Consider the following 12,760-nt stretch of genomic DNA (forward strand, 5'->3'; position numbering starts at 1 on the left):
TTATGAAAGGGAATAAAAGCCAAAGATAATAGTTAACGTAAATTAAGACAAGGACGGGCTGGGGCTTCCATGTGTTCTTGTTTAGAACATATAATATCTCTAAGTAGGAGTATTCTCATCTGTACTAAGGAGTTAAGAGTATCTTGCACCAATAAGAAAAGTCCTAGTAGGCTGAAGGAATTTAAAAAGAAATGTGCAAAAATTCATGAAACATTTAGTACTGTGGATTTCAGTGATAACAAGCCACTCTCCACAAGCCAGCAGTTCCCGTGATTAAAATAATAGGTATATGGGGAAAAACAAACAGTTCAGTGGTATGGGTTCTAAATCCTTTTGTGGTGGAGTGATAATTGAAATAAAGACAGCATAGACATAATTATAGCTAATATATACTAATTATGCATTGCGCATCATGTACTGTTTTAAGTCTCTATAAGGATAATTTTATGCAACCCTGTTATCTGCTCCATTAGTTACCATTTCCTAGAGAAGTAAGTTGAGGTGCAGTAGTTAAAAAATGTTCTCATGCAGTCTAATACAGCCAGATATTACCTGGTGGAGGCACATGGCCAACTGGAAATAAACAAAGCTAAGTGTATATAGTTCACCCTGTCGCCCTTCCTATTGACAGTTTAAAATACGAGTTTGCAATGAATTTTCCTACATCAACTCGACTGGGAGAAGGGGGAGCTTGGATAGCTGGCAAACTTAAAACGCATTATTTGTAGGTATCTGCGTATGGGGACTTCTGGGGGTTAGTTTCTAACTCAGAGTCTAAGTACAAAAGCCTTCCTCACCAGTATAGTTAGCCACCACTACATGAAGGGCCTCTGTAGAACAAAACTGTGGTCAGAATACACTGTAGATTACTTGTCTTTTGACCTAAAACATCCACTCTCCTGCCACCAAATTTCAAGTCTCCTGGTTCTTAAGCTTGGAATTTATACTATTGACTGTCCTGATCCCTAGACTTTGGACTTGCAGTCAGACTGTAGCCCTTTTGACCCCAGGCCTCCGGTCAACAAAAGCAGATATGGGACTTCCTATAAAGTAATCGCACATATTTGATAATTATATACCCATCATCGATCTGTTTGTCTATTATTCATTATTCGTGTAACTAGATATCTACCTTTCTCTCTGTCTGTTATCTCTGACTGTGGTACAGAATGAATGCCCTATGGTAACAATGTCACAGCTGCCTCCTGCTGCCAGTAAGAGCTTTAGACTCGGTTAGAAAAGGTGCAACAACACTAATGAGTTCCCACATTGCTCAAGGATCCATTTAAATTTAAATATTTAAAATCTTAGCTTTTCACTTAGGGATCTTTTACCTCCCTAATAAAATATTTTATAAATATTTTCCCAATAGACCCGCTTTAAAACTCTCCACTCCCGCAGTTTTCCTCCCTTTTGTTGTTTTTGTTGTTGTTGTTTTGTTTTGTTAACATTTGGTTATTTCTCAGTTCTGTGTTACTGTGAATGAGATCAGATTCTCTACTGCATGTTTACGATACGTTTGCCTGTAGTAAAACCTCTGCATTTCACCGAATGTGGACACTTGGTTATTCGTTATTCATGGTTTTTGAACAAGGCTTCACTACATAACTCAGGCTGGCCTTGAACCCATGATGCATGAGTGTGCTCTCATACCTGGCCTCATTAATTTTTCGATAAATCCAACAACGACTAGAGTTGTGTTAAAATGTATTCATTGTGATCTTTTTAAAAAATGATATATCTTAAAAATTTTGAGCTGTTTATGATTTGGTGTTCTACAAAATAAAAATCCACGGTTACACTCCTATATAGAAAGCCATCTTATGGGGAGGATTTTGAATGTACCTCTGCTCAAATACTCCTTTTTTCTTTATAAAGGGAGGTGAGAGCTGGATGACCTTTTAGAGGTCTCATAGTTTTTTTTTTTCCTTTTGATATAAATAGTAGGCCCTTTTAGATGAGTGACAGAATCTAGGGACATTTTGACCGTGAAGGGGAAAAAAAAGAGATAACCCAAAATGCCTATTGGGGCTGTCTGGGGAACTTAGCCTGCATGGACACACTCTGAAAGCCCAGTCTCTGAGGAGGAGTGTGGAAATGTACTGTGCTAAGAGACAGGTGAAGGTGGAGGTCTGGTTATGATAGGCTCTGTCTGCACTGCAAAAGGTCCCAGCCCCATGCTTCCAGCCCCAACCTTCTCAAGGGCCTAGAGCACAAGCTTGTTCCGGTGACAGCCTGCCCCCTCCAAGCTGTTCCATCCTTAGAGCTCGGGTACTTTGCTAGAGGTGTGTGTGTGGCAGCCTGGCCGGGGGCGGGGTGGGGGTGAGGGTCTTGGGGGTTAGGTGGACCACAGAGGGAAAGGAGTGTCCCTGGCGCTGGTGCAGCCCTGTGATTTGGAAGCAGGGCTGGGAGGCTAGGGCAGGGATCAGGGGTTTCTGGGCTGGGTCGAGCATTCAGTTGGCCACTGGACAGCAGCTCCTAGCGTCCTGAGTCCACCCTGGGAGGTGCCGTGGCTCCCCGCCCTGTCCCGCCCTGTCCCGCCCCGCTCCGCCCCGCCCCGCCCCACCATCCTTGCGCCCGGGCCAGAGCGCTAAGGCCGTTGCAGAACTCCCAAGCACTGGGCTGGTAGAGTAACTGGAGTGGCCACTCTGTGTGCCCACCTGCGGAAGGAGCCCGCAGACCTCAGGACGCCTGGCGCGAGTGCAGAGTAAGTGCAGGTGGGGACCGGGCAGGGACTTGAGCTGAGCTGCCTGGACTGTCGGACCTGTGGCCTCCCTGCTTCCAAAGGGAAGATGGTGATCAGAGGAGCTGCCAGGTCTGCAGACTAGGGTTTGTAAAGAAGACAGAGCAGGCGCTAGAGGGCATTTCAACTTTCATCTGCTGCCCCACCCAGTTCAGGACTTCTGTTTTTGCACCTTGTTGAAGTTCCCATTAGGGAGCCAAAAGGAGTATTGTAATTGGTCCTGCTCCTTGAACTAACTAGCAGTGAGTCTAAAAGCACCTGTGTATGTCCCACAGGCGCGCACACGTATCTCTTGGAAATCCCCAAGCATCTTCATGAGTTTCTTGGTGAAGTAACTGATCTTCCATTTGATCTTAACCGCTCAGGTTTTATACTTCGCCTTAACCCATTAGCTTCAGAGCCTTACACCAAGCACCCAAAAAAATGAGGTGCTTCGTGTTCCCTGGTGGCTGTGTGAAACTGCTAACATTTCTGCTAGATCGTCCTAAGTTCGATTTCTGATGTCTTTTTTCAGATCTTGAATGCTTATTCCTATAATGCTATGATGTTTTTCTCTTGCATTACTGTCTGCTGTGGGGACACATACGCTTTGGTATTTAAACATTATGCGCTGTTTTCTAGCTTAACTAAAGGTAGGTGGTAAAGTTGACAGGTTTTCTGGATTTGCCGAGGCTTAAGTGCCAAGTTTTGACAGATGAACGAGGATGCGTGCTATCCGTGCCATTTGGGCCTTTCGTTATATTCTAAAAGATAATTATTCTAAAATGGGGAAAGGCAGAGATGTGTGCCCTTTCAAAGACAATGTGTCCATCGGTGTGATGTCTAGCTAAGAAGGACGAGTTTATCTGTCTTGTCTCCCTCTTGCTACTATAGGGAGAAAAACACAATGGAAAAGATTACATTTGGTTTGATGGCCTTTCAGACAAGCGCTCTCTCTCTCTCTCTCTCTCTCTCTCTCTCTCTCTCTCTCTCTCTCTCTCTCTCTCTCTCGTGCATGAGTACATCACATTATGGCATAGCATCATCCAGACTTTCCTTTTCAGCCTAATATATTTTTGTGCCTATATTCTTTGAAAAGTTTCTGTCACATAAACAACCTTTGAAGGTCCCGAGGTAGTGATGCTAACGGTCATAATGAATCAACACTGGAAAGCTCAAATACACTTCAGAATATAGTTCTTTTGCGTAAATTATGTAGGTTTTTGGTTTAAAATATTTCAGTTATTTCTGCAATGTAGTTTGTAGGGTTTTACAAATAAACGCTAGTTCCACCTTTGGTTTTCTTTATGAATTGATCATTTGAAAGGTGATAGCTAGCATATACTTCTTTTCCCTGGTAATAGGAAACAGTTATCCACTGGATCTAAGCAGAAGCCTAATGGCTTTCAGTCACTTCATCAAAGACATTTTTTTCAGTGTGGGACATGAGTTGGGAATGTTGATCTTTTGAACTGGTGTCTGTCACCAAATGTCTGATTTCTAACATTTGCTCTTGACGCTCAATCACTGACACATTATGCTTTCAGAAACTCCTTAATCCCCAATCTTTTCTAAAATTAGAGGTCAGGAAATGCCTTTCTAAGAAGTTTCTTAAGATCACAAAATGATAGGACAATGGAATAAAGCATAAGCACACTAGGTATCTGGGACATAGAAAAGTAAACCCACGCGAGTTATGGCCGCTGTTGTGTATGGATGATTAGACACTGGATGGGCTTGTGTTTCCTGGCCATTTCTCATTAAAGAACACGATGTCTCATGCAAAACTCCTAACTGGTAGTTTCAGAGTTGAACTTGGCATTTTGGGTACGCTTCTTGGGGGTCATTTAAGTTCTTTAAAATAGTGCTTGCCTAACAAGCACAAGGCCCTGGGTTCAGTCCCCAGCTCCGAAAAAAGAAAAAAAAAGTTCTTTAAAATAATTTACCAACATTTAAAAAATTAGCTGCTTTCGTATACATTTTCTGAAGTCCCACATTTCCTGAAAAACAAGAAAGGGTTTTCCTAATTTGGATGTGGTAAACTCCCAGTGTTTAGACATAATACAACTACCACCCACTTGATTCATCCAGACCTGCTTCCCTGATGAACTGTACCCAATTCATCCCTGCAGACATTTGGATCGTGAGTTCTAGCTCTGGAAATACTGCTCCCTAGGCTTAAATAGTGATGTGGTCCAAACTGTGACCCAGATTCCACCCCCAGGGAGTGGGACAGCTATCTCCAGGCATTCCTCATAAAGCTCAGTTCTCATCACTGCTCAGAAGCACATTGTTATTCTATTCTATGGTAGTCCTCCACTCACACTTTTACACCAAAATGTAGTCACCTGATGACACTTGTGGGTTTGGAGGGTTTCTGACCACAGCCAGCTTTAAAAGATAGACACAATTTACGAACCGATCGCCTTTCTTTGTTTTCAACGTTTATTCATTTTTGTTTATTATTCGTATTTAAAATATAAAGTCGTGGGTTGAGTTATGATCTTTTCATACATATATATTTTACTATGTTCTTATTGGCCTTTAGGATTGCCCTGCCACCTCTTCTTGCCAATCCTCTTCCTCTCCCAAGAGCCCTTGCTGCGGCTCCCATGCTGCCTTCCCTTTGTCCCTTCCACCATTCTTCTCTCCTCTCCTAGACCCTCTCTCTCTCTCTCTCTCTCTCTCTCTCTCTCTCTCTCTCTCTCTCTCTCTTCTCTCTCTCTCTCACACACACACACACACACACACACACACTGTGAAATGCACAAGTGTGTTGTCAACAATCCTTTATAAATACACTTGAAATTTTGACCGCTTTAGAGAGGGTTTTCATTAATCAATTCTTGGATTTGCTGTTTTCCTCACTTTTTCTCTCTATTTTGTTTATGTGCCTTTCCCTGTAGTTCCTTTTACTGATCCTAGGTTTGTATTTCTTCCTTCTGGCTCCTCAGAGCACAAGCTGAGTGATCACTCTGTGTTTCCTCCCCCTTTAATGTGCCATTTTGCAGCTGCTGGTCTCTCTTATCCTGTTTCCATCAGGCGACAAGGTTTTGTAGCTTTTTCCTTGTCCCATCTCTTCTCTGTGTCTCTTGGGACATTAGCGGGTCCATAATGTATAGTTTAATTCACATGTGTTTTAGCTTTTCCACTTATCCTTTCTTGTCTATTTCCAGTTCCACTCCATCTTTTAGAGTAAAGATATTACACATATTTTATGTATAGAATTTTTCAGATTTATTTTGAAGCTTAAAATATAGTAATGCTGAAAATTACACCTACATACTTCAAAAATTTGTGTCTAGTCTTGCTGTTGTGTGGACGTTGTTATCAAGCTGTTGCTTTCCCCCGAGTTCAGTCAGTGTTTCTTGATAAGTTTTGTAGTGCTGATGCTTCATGCACATATGTATATAGTTGCTATTCCTTCTTGGGGAGTTCATTCACACACACACACACACACACACACACACACACACACACACACACACACACACACAAAGTTTTGGACCTAAAATCTATTTTGTTTGACCTTCACCTCGATAACCTACACCCTCATCCTCTTCCTCCTCCTCTTCTCTCTTCTCCTTCCCTTTATTATCTCACTCCAAATACTAATAGTGTTACACTATGTCCACCATGCTCCACAAGGAAGGAGAGAGCAAACACCAGTGGGCTTGTGAAACAACAACATCTTTTATTATTCCCACCACATGAGTGTAGCCACTGCTTGATCCTGGTCACCAGACAAGGACTCTGCAACCTTGTTTCTTCTGAGGGCTGAGGCATAAATCCCACTAGCATCTGGGCCAAGCTACAGTTATAAGTTTTATCAATCAGAGCTAGGAGACTAGGGAAAGTCCCCAGTGTTCCAGCGCTGTCGATTGGTGTTGACTGTGTTTCTTCCCAACCAATCAAATCCACTTGCCCTTCTATTGTTAGGAACAGGCATTATGTTACGGGTCACTAATGTTGCTTAGAGAGGAAGTTGGTCAGCTTAGGTAAAATGGAGTCTGAAATCAAAATGGCAGTGCTTAAGACAAGTTCTCTCTATCTTCTCTTAACAATGGAGAAAGGTTTGCTATTGCTTTTGAAGAAAGTAGTTTTGGTATGTCGTGGCAGTCCTCTCAGTTCCTCCATGTCTGCCAAATTTTGTGTTCAGTTTAAAAAAAAATTGTTTGTAATGACAAGTTTTGGCTGCACTCTCATTTCCTTTCTATAGATTCTGTGGTTTCTTTGTGGTTCCTGTGAAAACTATTTGGCACCTTGAGTTGGCAACTTTTCTTTTACTTTTTAAATTTTTTTGAGTTTATAATATAGTTACAACACCTCTCTCTTTCCTTTCTTCACTCCAAACCACTCCACATAACCTTTTTTGATCTCTTTCAAATCTGTATTTTAAAAATGATAACAACTGCGCATACTATCTCTTTCCCTTTTGCAGCTCTTCCCCCACTGTGCTGGCTGGTCTTATGTCACCTTAACACAAGCTAGAGTTATCTGAGAGGAGGGAACCTCAGTTGAAAAAATGCCTCTATAAGATTCAGCTGTAACACATTGTCTTAATGGGGGAGGGTCCAGCCCACTGTGGGTGGTGCCATCCCTGGGTCCTGGGTTCTATAAAAAGCAGGATGAGCAAGCCATGAGGAACAAGCCAATAAGCAGCACTCCCCATGGCCTCTGCATCAGCTCCTGCCTCCAGGTTCCTGCCCTGTGTGAGTTCCTGTCCTGAGTTCCTTCAGTGATGAACAGTAACATGCAAGTATAAACCAAATAAACCCTTCCCTCGCCAACGTGCTTCTTAGTCCTGTGGTTTATCACAGCAATAGAAACCTTAACTAAGACATTCCCAAACTTTATGTTATTAATGTCACAAATCAAATCTCTATGTATTATATACCTGTTTCATAGTTATACCTTGTAAAATATGTTGTTATTATATTATTATTATTATTATTATTATTAGTAGTAGTAGTAGTAGTAGTAGTAGTAGTAGTAGTAGCAGCAGTATTTATTTTTATGCATTTCTATGCCATGCATGCATGGGCACAGCACAGTGCGTTTGTGGAGGTGGGTAATCTGTAGACTTGATTCTCTCCTTCCACCCTTACTATAGTTCTGGGGACCCCATCGCAGCAAGCATTTTACCCACTGCTCCACCTCGCCAGCCCTGTAACTTTTTAATGCACATATTTTATGCCATGGTGAATTCTCTAAAATAGAGTTGTAAACTCAAATAATGATAATGTTGTTTTACATTGGTCCATATAGTTGTGTTTACTGGAAAATGATACATTTCTTAATGGCTTCAGATCTACTGTCTGGCACCTTCCCACTTTGTCTTAAAGGCTTTCTCTAGCGTATCTTGTTCAGAGGGGGTTATGGAATGCATTCCCTGTAGTTTTGCATGTTTTGGGAAGGTCCAAATTTCTTCCACATTTCACAAATTTTAACTATATTTTATTTGCCTGTTGTGTGTAAATGCATATACTTGAGCAAGTAAATGTGTGTGTGCCGTGTTGCAGGCATGCGTGTGAAGTTCAGAGGACAACTTGAAGAAGTTGTCTCCTTCTACTGTATGGGTCTGGGGCCTCAGGAATCACACTCTGGTCGTCGGGCTTGACTGCAGTCCTTGTACCTTCTGAGCCATTTGACAGCTCCTCTTCATTTCAGAAGAGCAGGTTTGCCCAATACGCAATTCTTAGTTGACAATTTTTATTTTAGTAGCCTATTCAGTCAAGTCTACTTATAAACTTACAGGGAGTCCTCGGCATATGCTGAGTTTCTTTTCTCTTGCTACTTGCAGGATTCCATGGTTGTCTTTTGACAGAGTGTTTGCAAGATGTTTTGTGTGAGGTTTCTCTGAGCTTGGTGTAACCTTTCACTTCACTAGGGCCTTCAGATTCATAAATCTGTGTCTTTTCTAAATATGTGAACTTTTAGCCAAGATTTCTTCAGACAAGCTTTCTCTCCCTTCCCTGTCATGTTACAAACTCTTAGGACATGCATATCGGTTTGACTGTTGGTGCTCCTGCAGTTCCTTGGGCTTCATTATTTTTATTTCTTAGGTAATTATTTCAAAGGCCTTCCCTTCAGATTCACCAATTCTTTCTTCAACTTGATCCTGTTTGAGCTGGAGCCCCTTTTCTGAGACCTTCATTCCATTTATTTCATTTTCTTCATATTCAGAATTTATGTTTATTTCTCTGTTTTAAGTAGTTTTGTCAGACTTTATGCAATCTATTGGATTATAGAAAGTTCCAAGTGTTTTTTTTTTTTTTTGAGTTTAGTTGCTTAAAAATTTTGCTGAGAAGACATATTTCTTTTTAAAGTATTTGATGGAGTTCGTTGTTGAAATGATTTGAAATTTTTCCACTTAATTTTTTTAACATTTCCTTTTTAGTATTTGTGAGTATGTATCTTCTCCATGATAGTCTTAGTTATAAAGTCTTTGAGATAATTAGAAAATAAGATAGACAAAACTTTCAGCGTTTAAGCCAAGCTTGGTGACACGTCTGAATCTGTATACTTGGGAGGTAGAGGTGGGAGAATTGGGAATTTACAGTCGACCTCAATTGCAACATAGAGTTAGACAGCAGCTCGGGTAACAGGAGTCATAAGATAAAGCTTCCGGGGCTTCCGTTCTAGTCAGGAAAAAAGATGTAATACTAAGATACACGAATAGGAAAGTGTTATAGAGGATTATAACGTGTGGTGATGGGGATCAGGAGGAAGAGGGGTAGAAGAGGAGGAGAGCAGGCTGAGATTTTGTCTAAGATGACCAAGGTAGGACTTGCTTATTGGGAGGGTGGTGGCTGATATAAGATCTGGAGGATGTGAGACAGGGCCAGCTGTGAGCATGTAAGTTCAGTTATGTTCTAGGACATAGCCAAGTGAGGGGCTACAAAAACAAGAGAATAGTTGCTGAGGTGAGTATTAAAGCCCTTCCTGTAGTTAGTAACATACTTTTTCTCTCTGAATTGGGACCTTATATCTTGGTAAAAATATATAAAATTTCAATATATAATAAATCGGTTTTAAAAAATAAATCTTCATTTTTGAAATGTCACTTTAGAAGTATCATTTTAGAATTATGTCAGACACATATTAAAATACATTAAGTATATATAGTGAAAACAATTCTGTGGCTCACATGTTCATATAATTAGAACTTAATTGTATGCTTTATGTACTAGAGTTTATTTTTCACCCCATGAGTGCTAAATGATTAAACAAAGTATATAAACATTTGCTGTTACATAGAATATAGTTTGCTGTAGTCAATAAGTAATGAGTTATTTACTAAATAAGACAATCTCTTTTATTTGTAAGGATTATGAAGTAGTTAGTAAACAGATGGGGTTTTTAAATTACATTTTAAAAATTTTATATATGAGCTATATTTATTTCATTACCCCTCCTTTGTCCTGCACAGCCCTCCGAACACCTCTCCTTTCTCAAATTTATGGCCTATAATTCTTTAATTATTATTGGACATACATATACATCGATATAAATAAAGCCTGTTAAGTTTGTTGACCATTGTTCATATGTGCCTGTTTTAAGGCTGATCACTTGGGATTAGGGGCTCATCCTTGAGGTAGCATGAATCTTCATCTAGGGTTAGGGCCCCTGGGACCTCCCCCACCCATCTGGCATGCTGGCTAATGTTGTCATTGCTTAAGACTTATGTAGCCAGCCAAATTGTTGAGGTTTCATGGGTATAGAGCCCCTGTCTTATCTAGAACAATCTTGCAATAGTATTTCCTAGTCCTTTGACTCTTATAATCCTTCTGCCTCCTCCTACTCACACACACACACACACACACACACACACACACACACACAATTTATATCATATATAACATGTTAAGTATATATTTGTGTTATGTGTGGTGTTATATATTAATTATATATTACATATTTATATATAAATAAATTTAGGTTAATATAACATGATTCATTATGACTTTTTCAAATACCCTTAGTATTATTTAATCTTTCTTCCCTCCCCTTCTTTCCATATCATACTTCCTGCCCCCTTACTAATGAAAACTCCACACCATTTCTCATTTCCCCTTCACATCATGTGAATCCCACTGTTCTCATCTCTAAAGCATTTCTCCAGTCTCATTATTGAAATTCCTTCCTTCCATGTGATTTTTAAAAAAAGCATTCCCAATGGCTTTACTCTGCTTGAGGAAGGCCTCTTCGTTTTAAATGAGATTTGACTAATTATACTGTTTCCAAAAATACTGTTTCTGTCATTGGTTTGTAATACAGTGACTAACCTGTGACTTTAAATATTTGACCACTGTTAAAATGTAAGCCATGTTATGGACAAAATTCCGTTTATTTTTAGTGTCCAGCTCAAACTATTTATTCCCGGTAGCTTTTCTTATCACTTCACAAGTAATTACTTAGTCAGTTGGGCTACTATAGCATTTTATACATATCTATCATAATTAGGTAGTCATGTGCTTTAACCTATATGTGTGTTTCTTATCTTTGTATCTCAAGACTCATTGAAGTGTATGGCCCATATATTGTGCTCAGAGGTTTTTTCCAGTTTTATGCATGCCTGGTGAAAACGCAATAGTTAATATTTCAGAAAGGATACCTGTGCTCAATAATACAACTATATAGAAGCATGTGTTCCAAGTAATGACTGTTTCTCCTGTTTAGAAACTTCCATTTTAGACATTTAACGAGGCGTAATTGCTCTCTTTGTCTAATGCTTATATTATATGCATGGCATAAATTCTCATTTGCATGGCTCAAGAACGGAGATGTGAGAAGTAGTCATTTCATCGCTGATTATGAAATCATTAACGAGAATGATTATCACTGATTCACCTCTTTGCATCTTGGATCAAAGGCACAAATTTCATAAAGATTGAGTATTCCAAGAACTATTCAGAAACATCTTTTTCTGCAGTGATATAATTTTATCAGCTATTCATAGACACTTACAAGATGATGTGCCCCTTAGTGTAGTTAATCAGGACATGGTGCTTACTTTGATTTAGATTTTCATGTTCTTTTCGGTTCTCTGTAATTCTGATTTCCCCCACCCACTTTCAAGAAAGAAAGGTTTCCTTAAGGACTATTATTTACTCACTTATGCAACAGACTTTTGTTTTAAAATCAACTGTGAGACCAACACAGAATTAAGCATTATTAGATTAGAACTGAATAAGAAAGGTGGGGTTGTTGCTGTCAGAATTAACAGATTAACAGATAGTTGCTCAGTTAGCTGATGCTTGATGACTACTTCCCACATGCGAGCCATTGTTCTAGGAAATATGAATGCAGTAGAAAAAGCTTAGAAGTAGAGAAGCCCATATGTCCTTCATGGTGGAGTAACAGGAAGTGGGGGGCAGTATGAGGTTAGGAAGGCCTTTCTCAGGAAGACCTGGTTCACCTGGAAGGTAGGGGTAAGAAGGAACCAATCAATGGCAAATAGAAGGAGTGCATTGGGTTTGGTGTAGACTAGTTTGTAATTTTTGATTAAGAAGATTAAGAATTTTATTTTTAAATTAATGATGTAAAGGCTGTTACATAAATTAAAGTTGTAAGGTCATCCAGGAGGCAGTGGACAGCATTGGAACAATTTGAGAGGAGAACAGGGAGAAGGGTAGTGTGCGGCAGTGACTCCTGTTAGAGGAGACACTACAAATGAGGTAAGTGTAGTACGAGAGTTAGGTGCTATGGGCGGTCTACATGTAGGTGTGCTGAGGTCAGCATGGTTGTGTGTGACTTTTCGTTTCAATGCACAGATGTAAACACTCAGAGTTTACTCAGAGTTGATTAGTTTACCTATAGGATTGCAGTTTCTACAGAAAGCAAAACAAGAACATTGAAAGGACTTGGAGTAGTGTAAGTCTGAGGGTCTACTGTCAGAAGTAAGCAAATATGGAGTGGAGGCAGAGGAAGACTGACGTGGTAAAGAAAGCAGACAGTGCACAGATTGTGCACGTGGATGATGTTGAAAGCCAATAGTGTGGCCTAACAAGTGAATTTTGTGTGCTTATTACAGAG

General features: G+C 40.0%; 1 protein-coding gene across 1 annotated transcript in view; it reads left to right on the top strand.

Moving 5' to 3' along the window:
* Nucleotides 1-2,613: 2,613 nt before the first annotated feature.
* The window catches only part of Myo3a (myosin IIIA), a 224,061-nt gene continuing 213,914 nt past the window's right edge, over nucleotides 2,614-12,760 (top strand). The window contains 1 exon segment of the mRNA NM_001419731.1: nucleotides 2,614-2,707. The gene's annotated coding sequence lies outside the window, so the exon portion shown is untranslated.

This window comes from Rattus norvegicus, chromosome 17 (assembly GCF_021556685.1).
Source record: "Rattus norvegicus strain SHRSP/BbbUtx chromosome 17, alternate assembly SHRSP_T2T, whole genome shotgun sequence".
Classification (NCBI taxonomy): domain Eukaryota; kingdom Metazoa; phylum Chordata; class Mammalia; order Rodentia; family Muridae; genus Rattus; species Rattus norvegicus.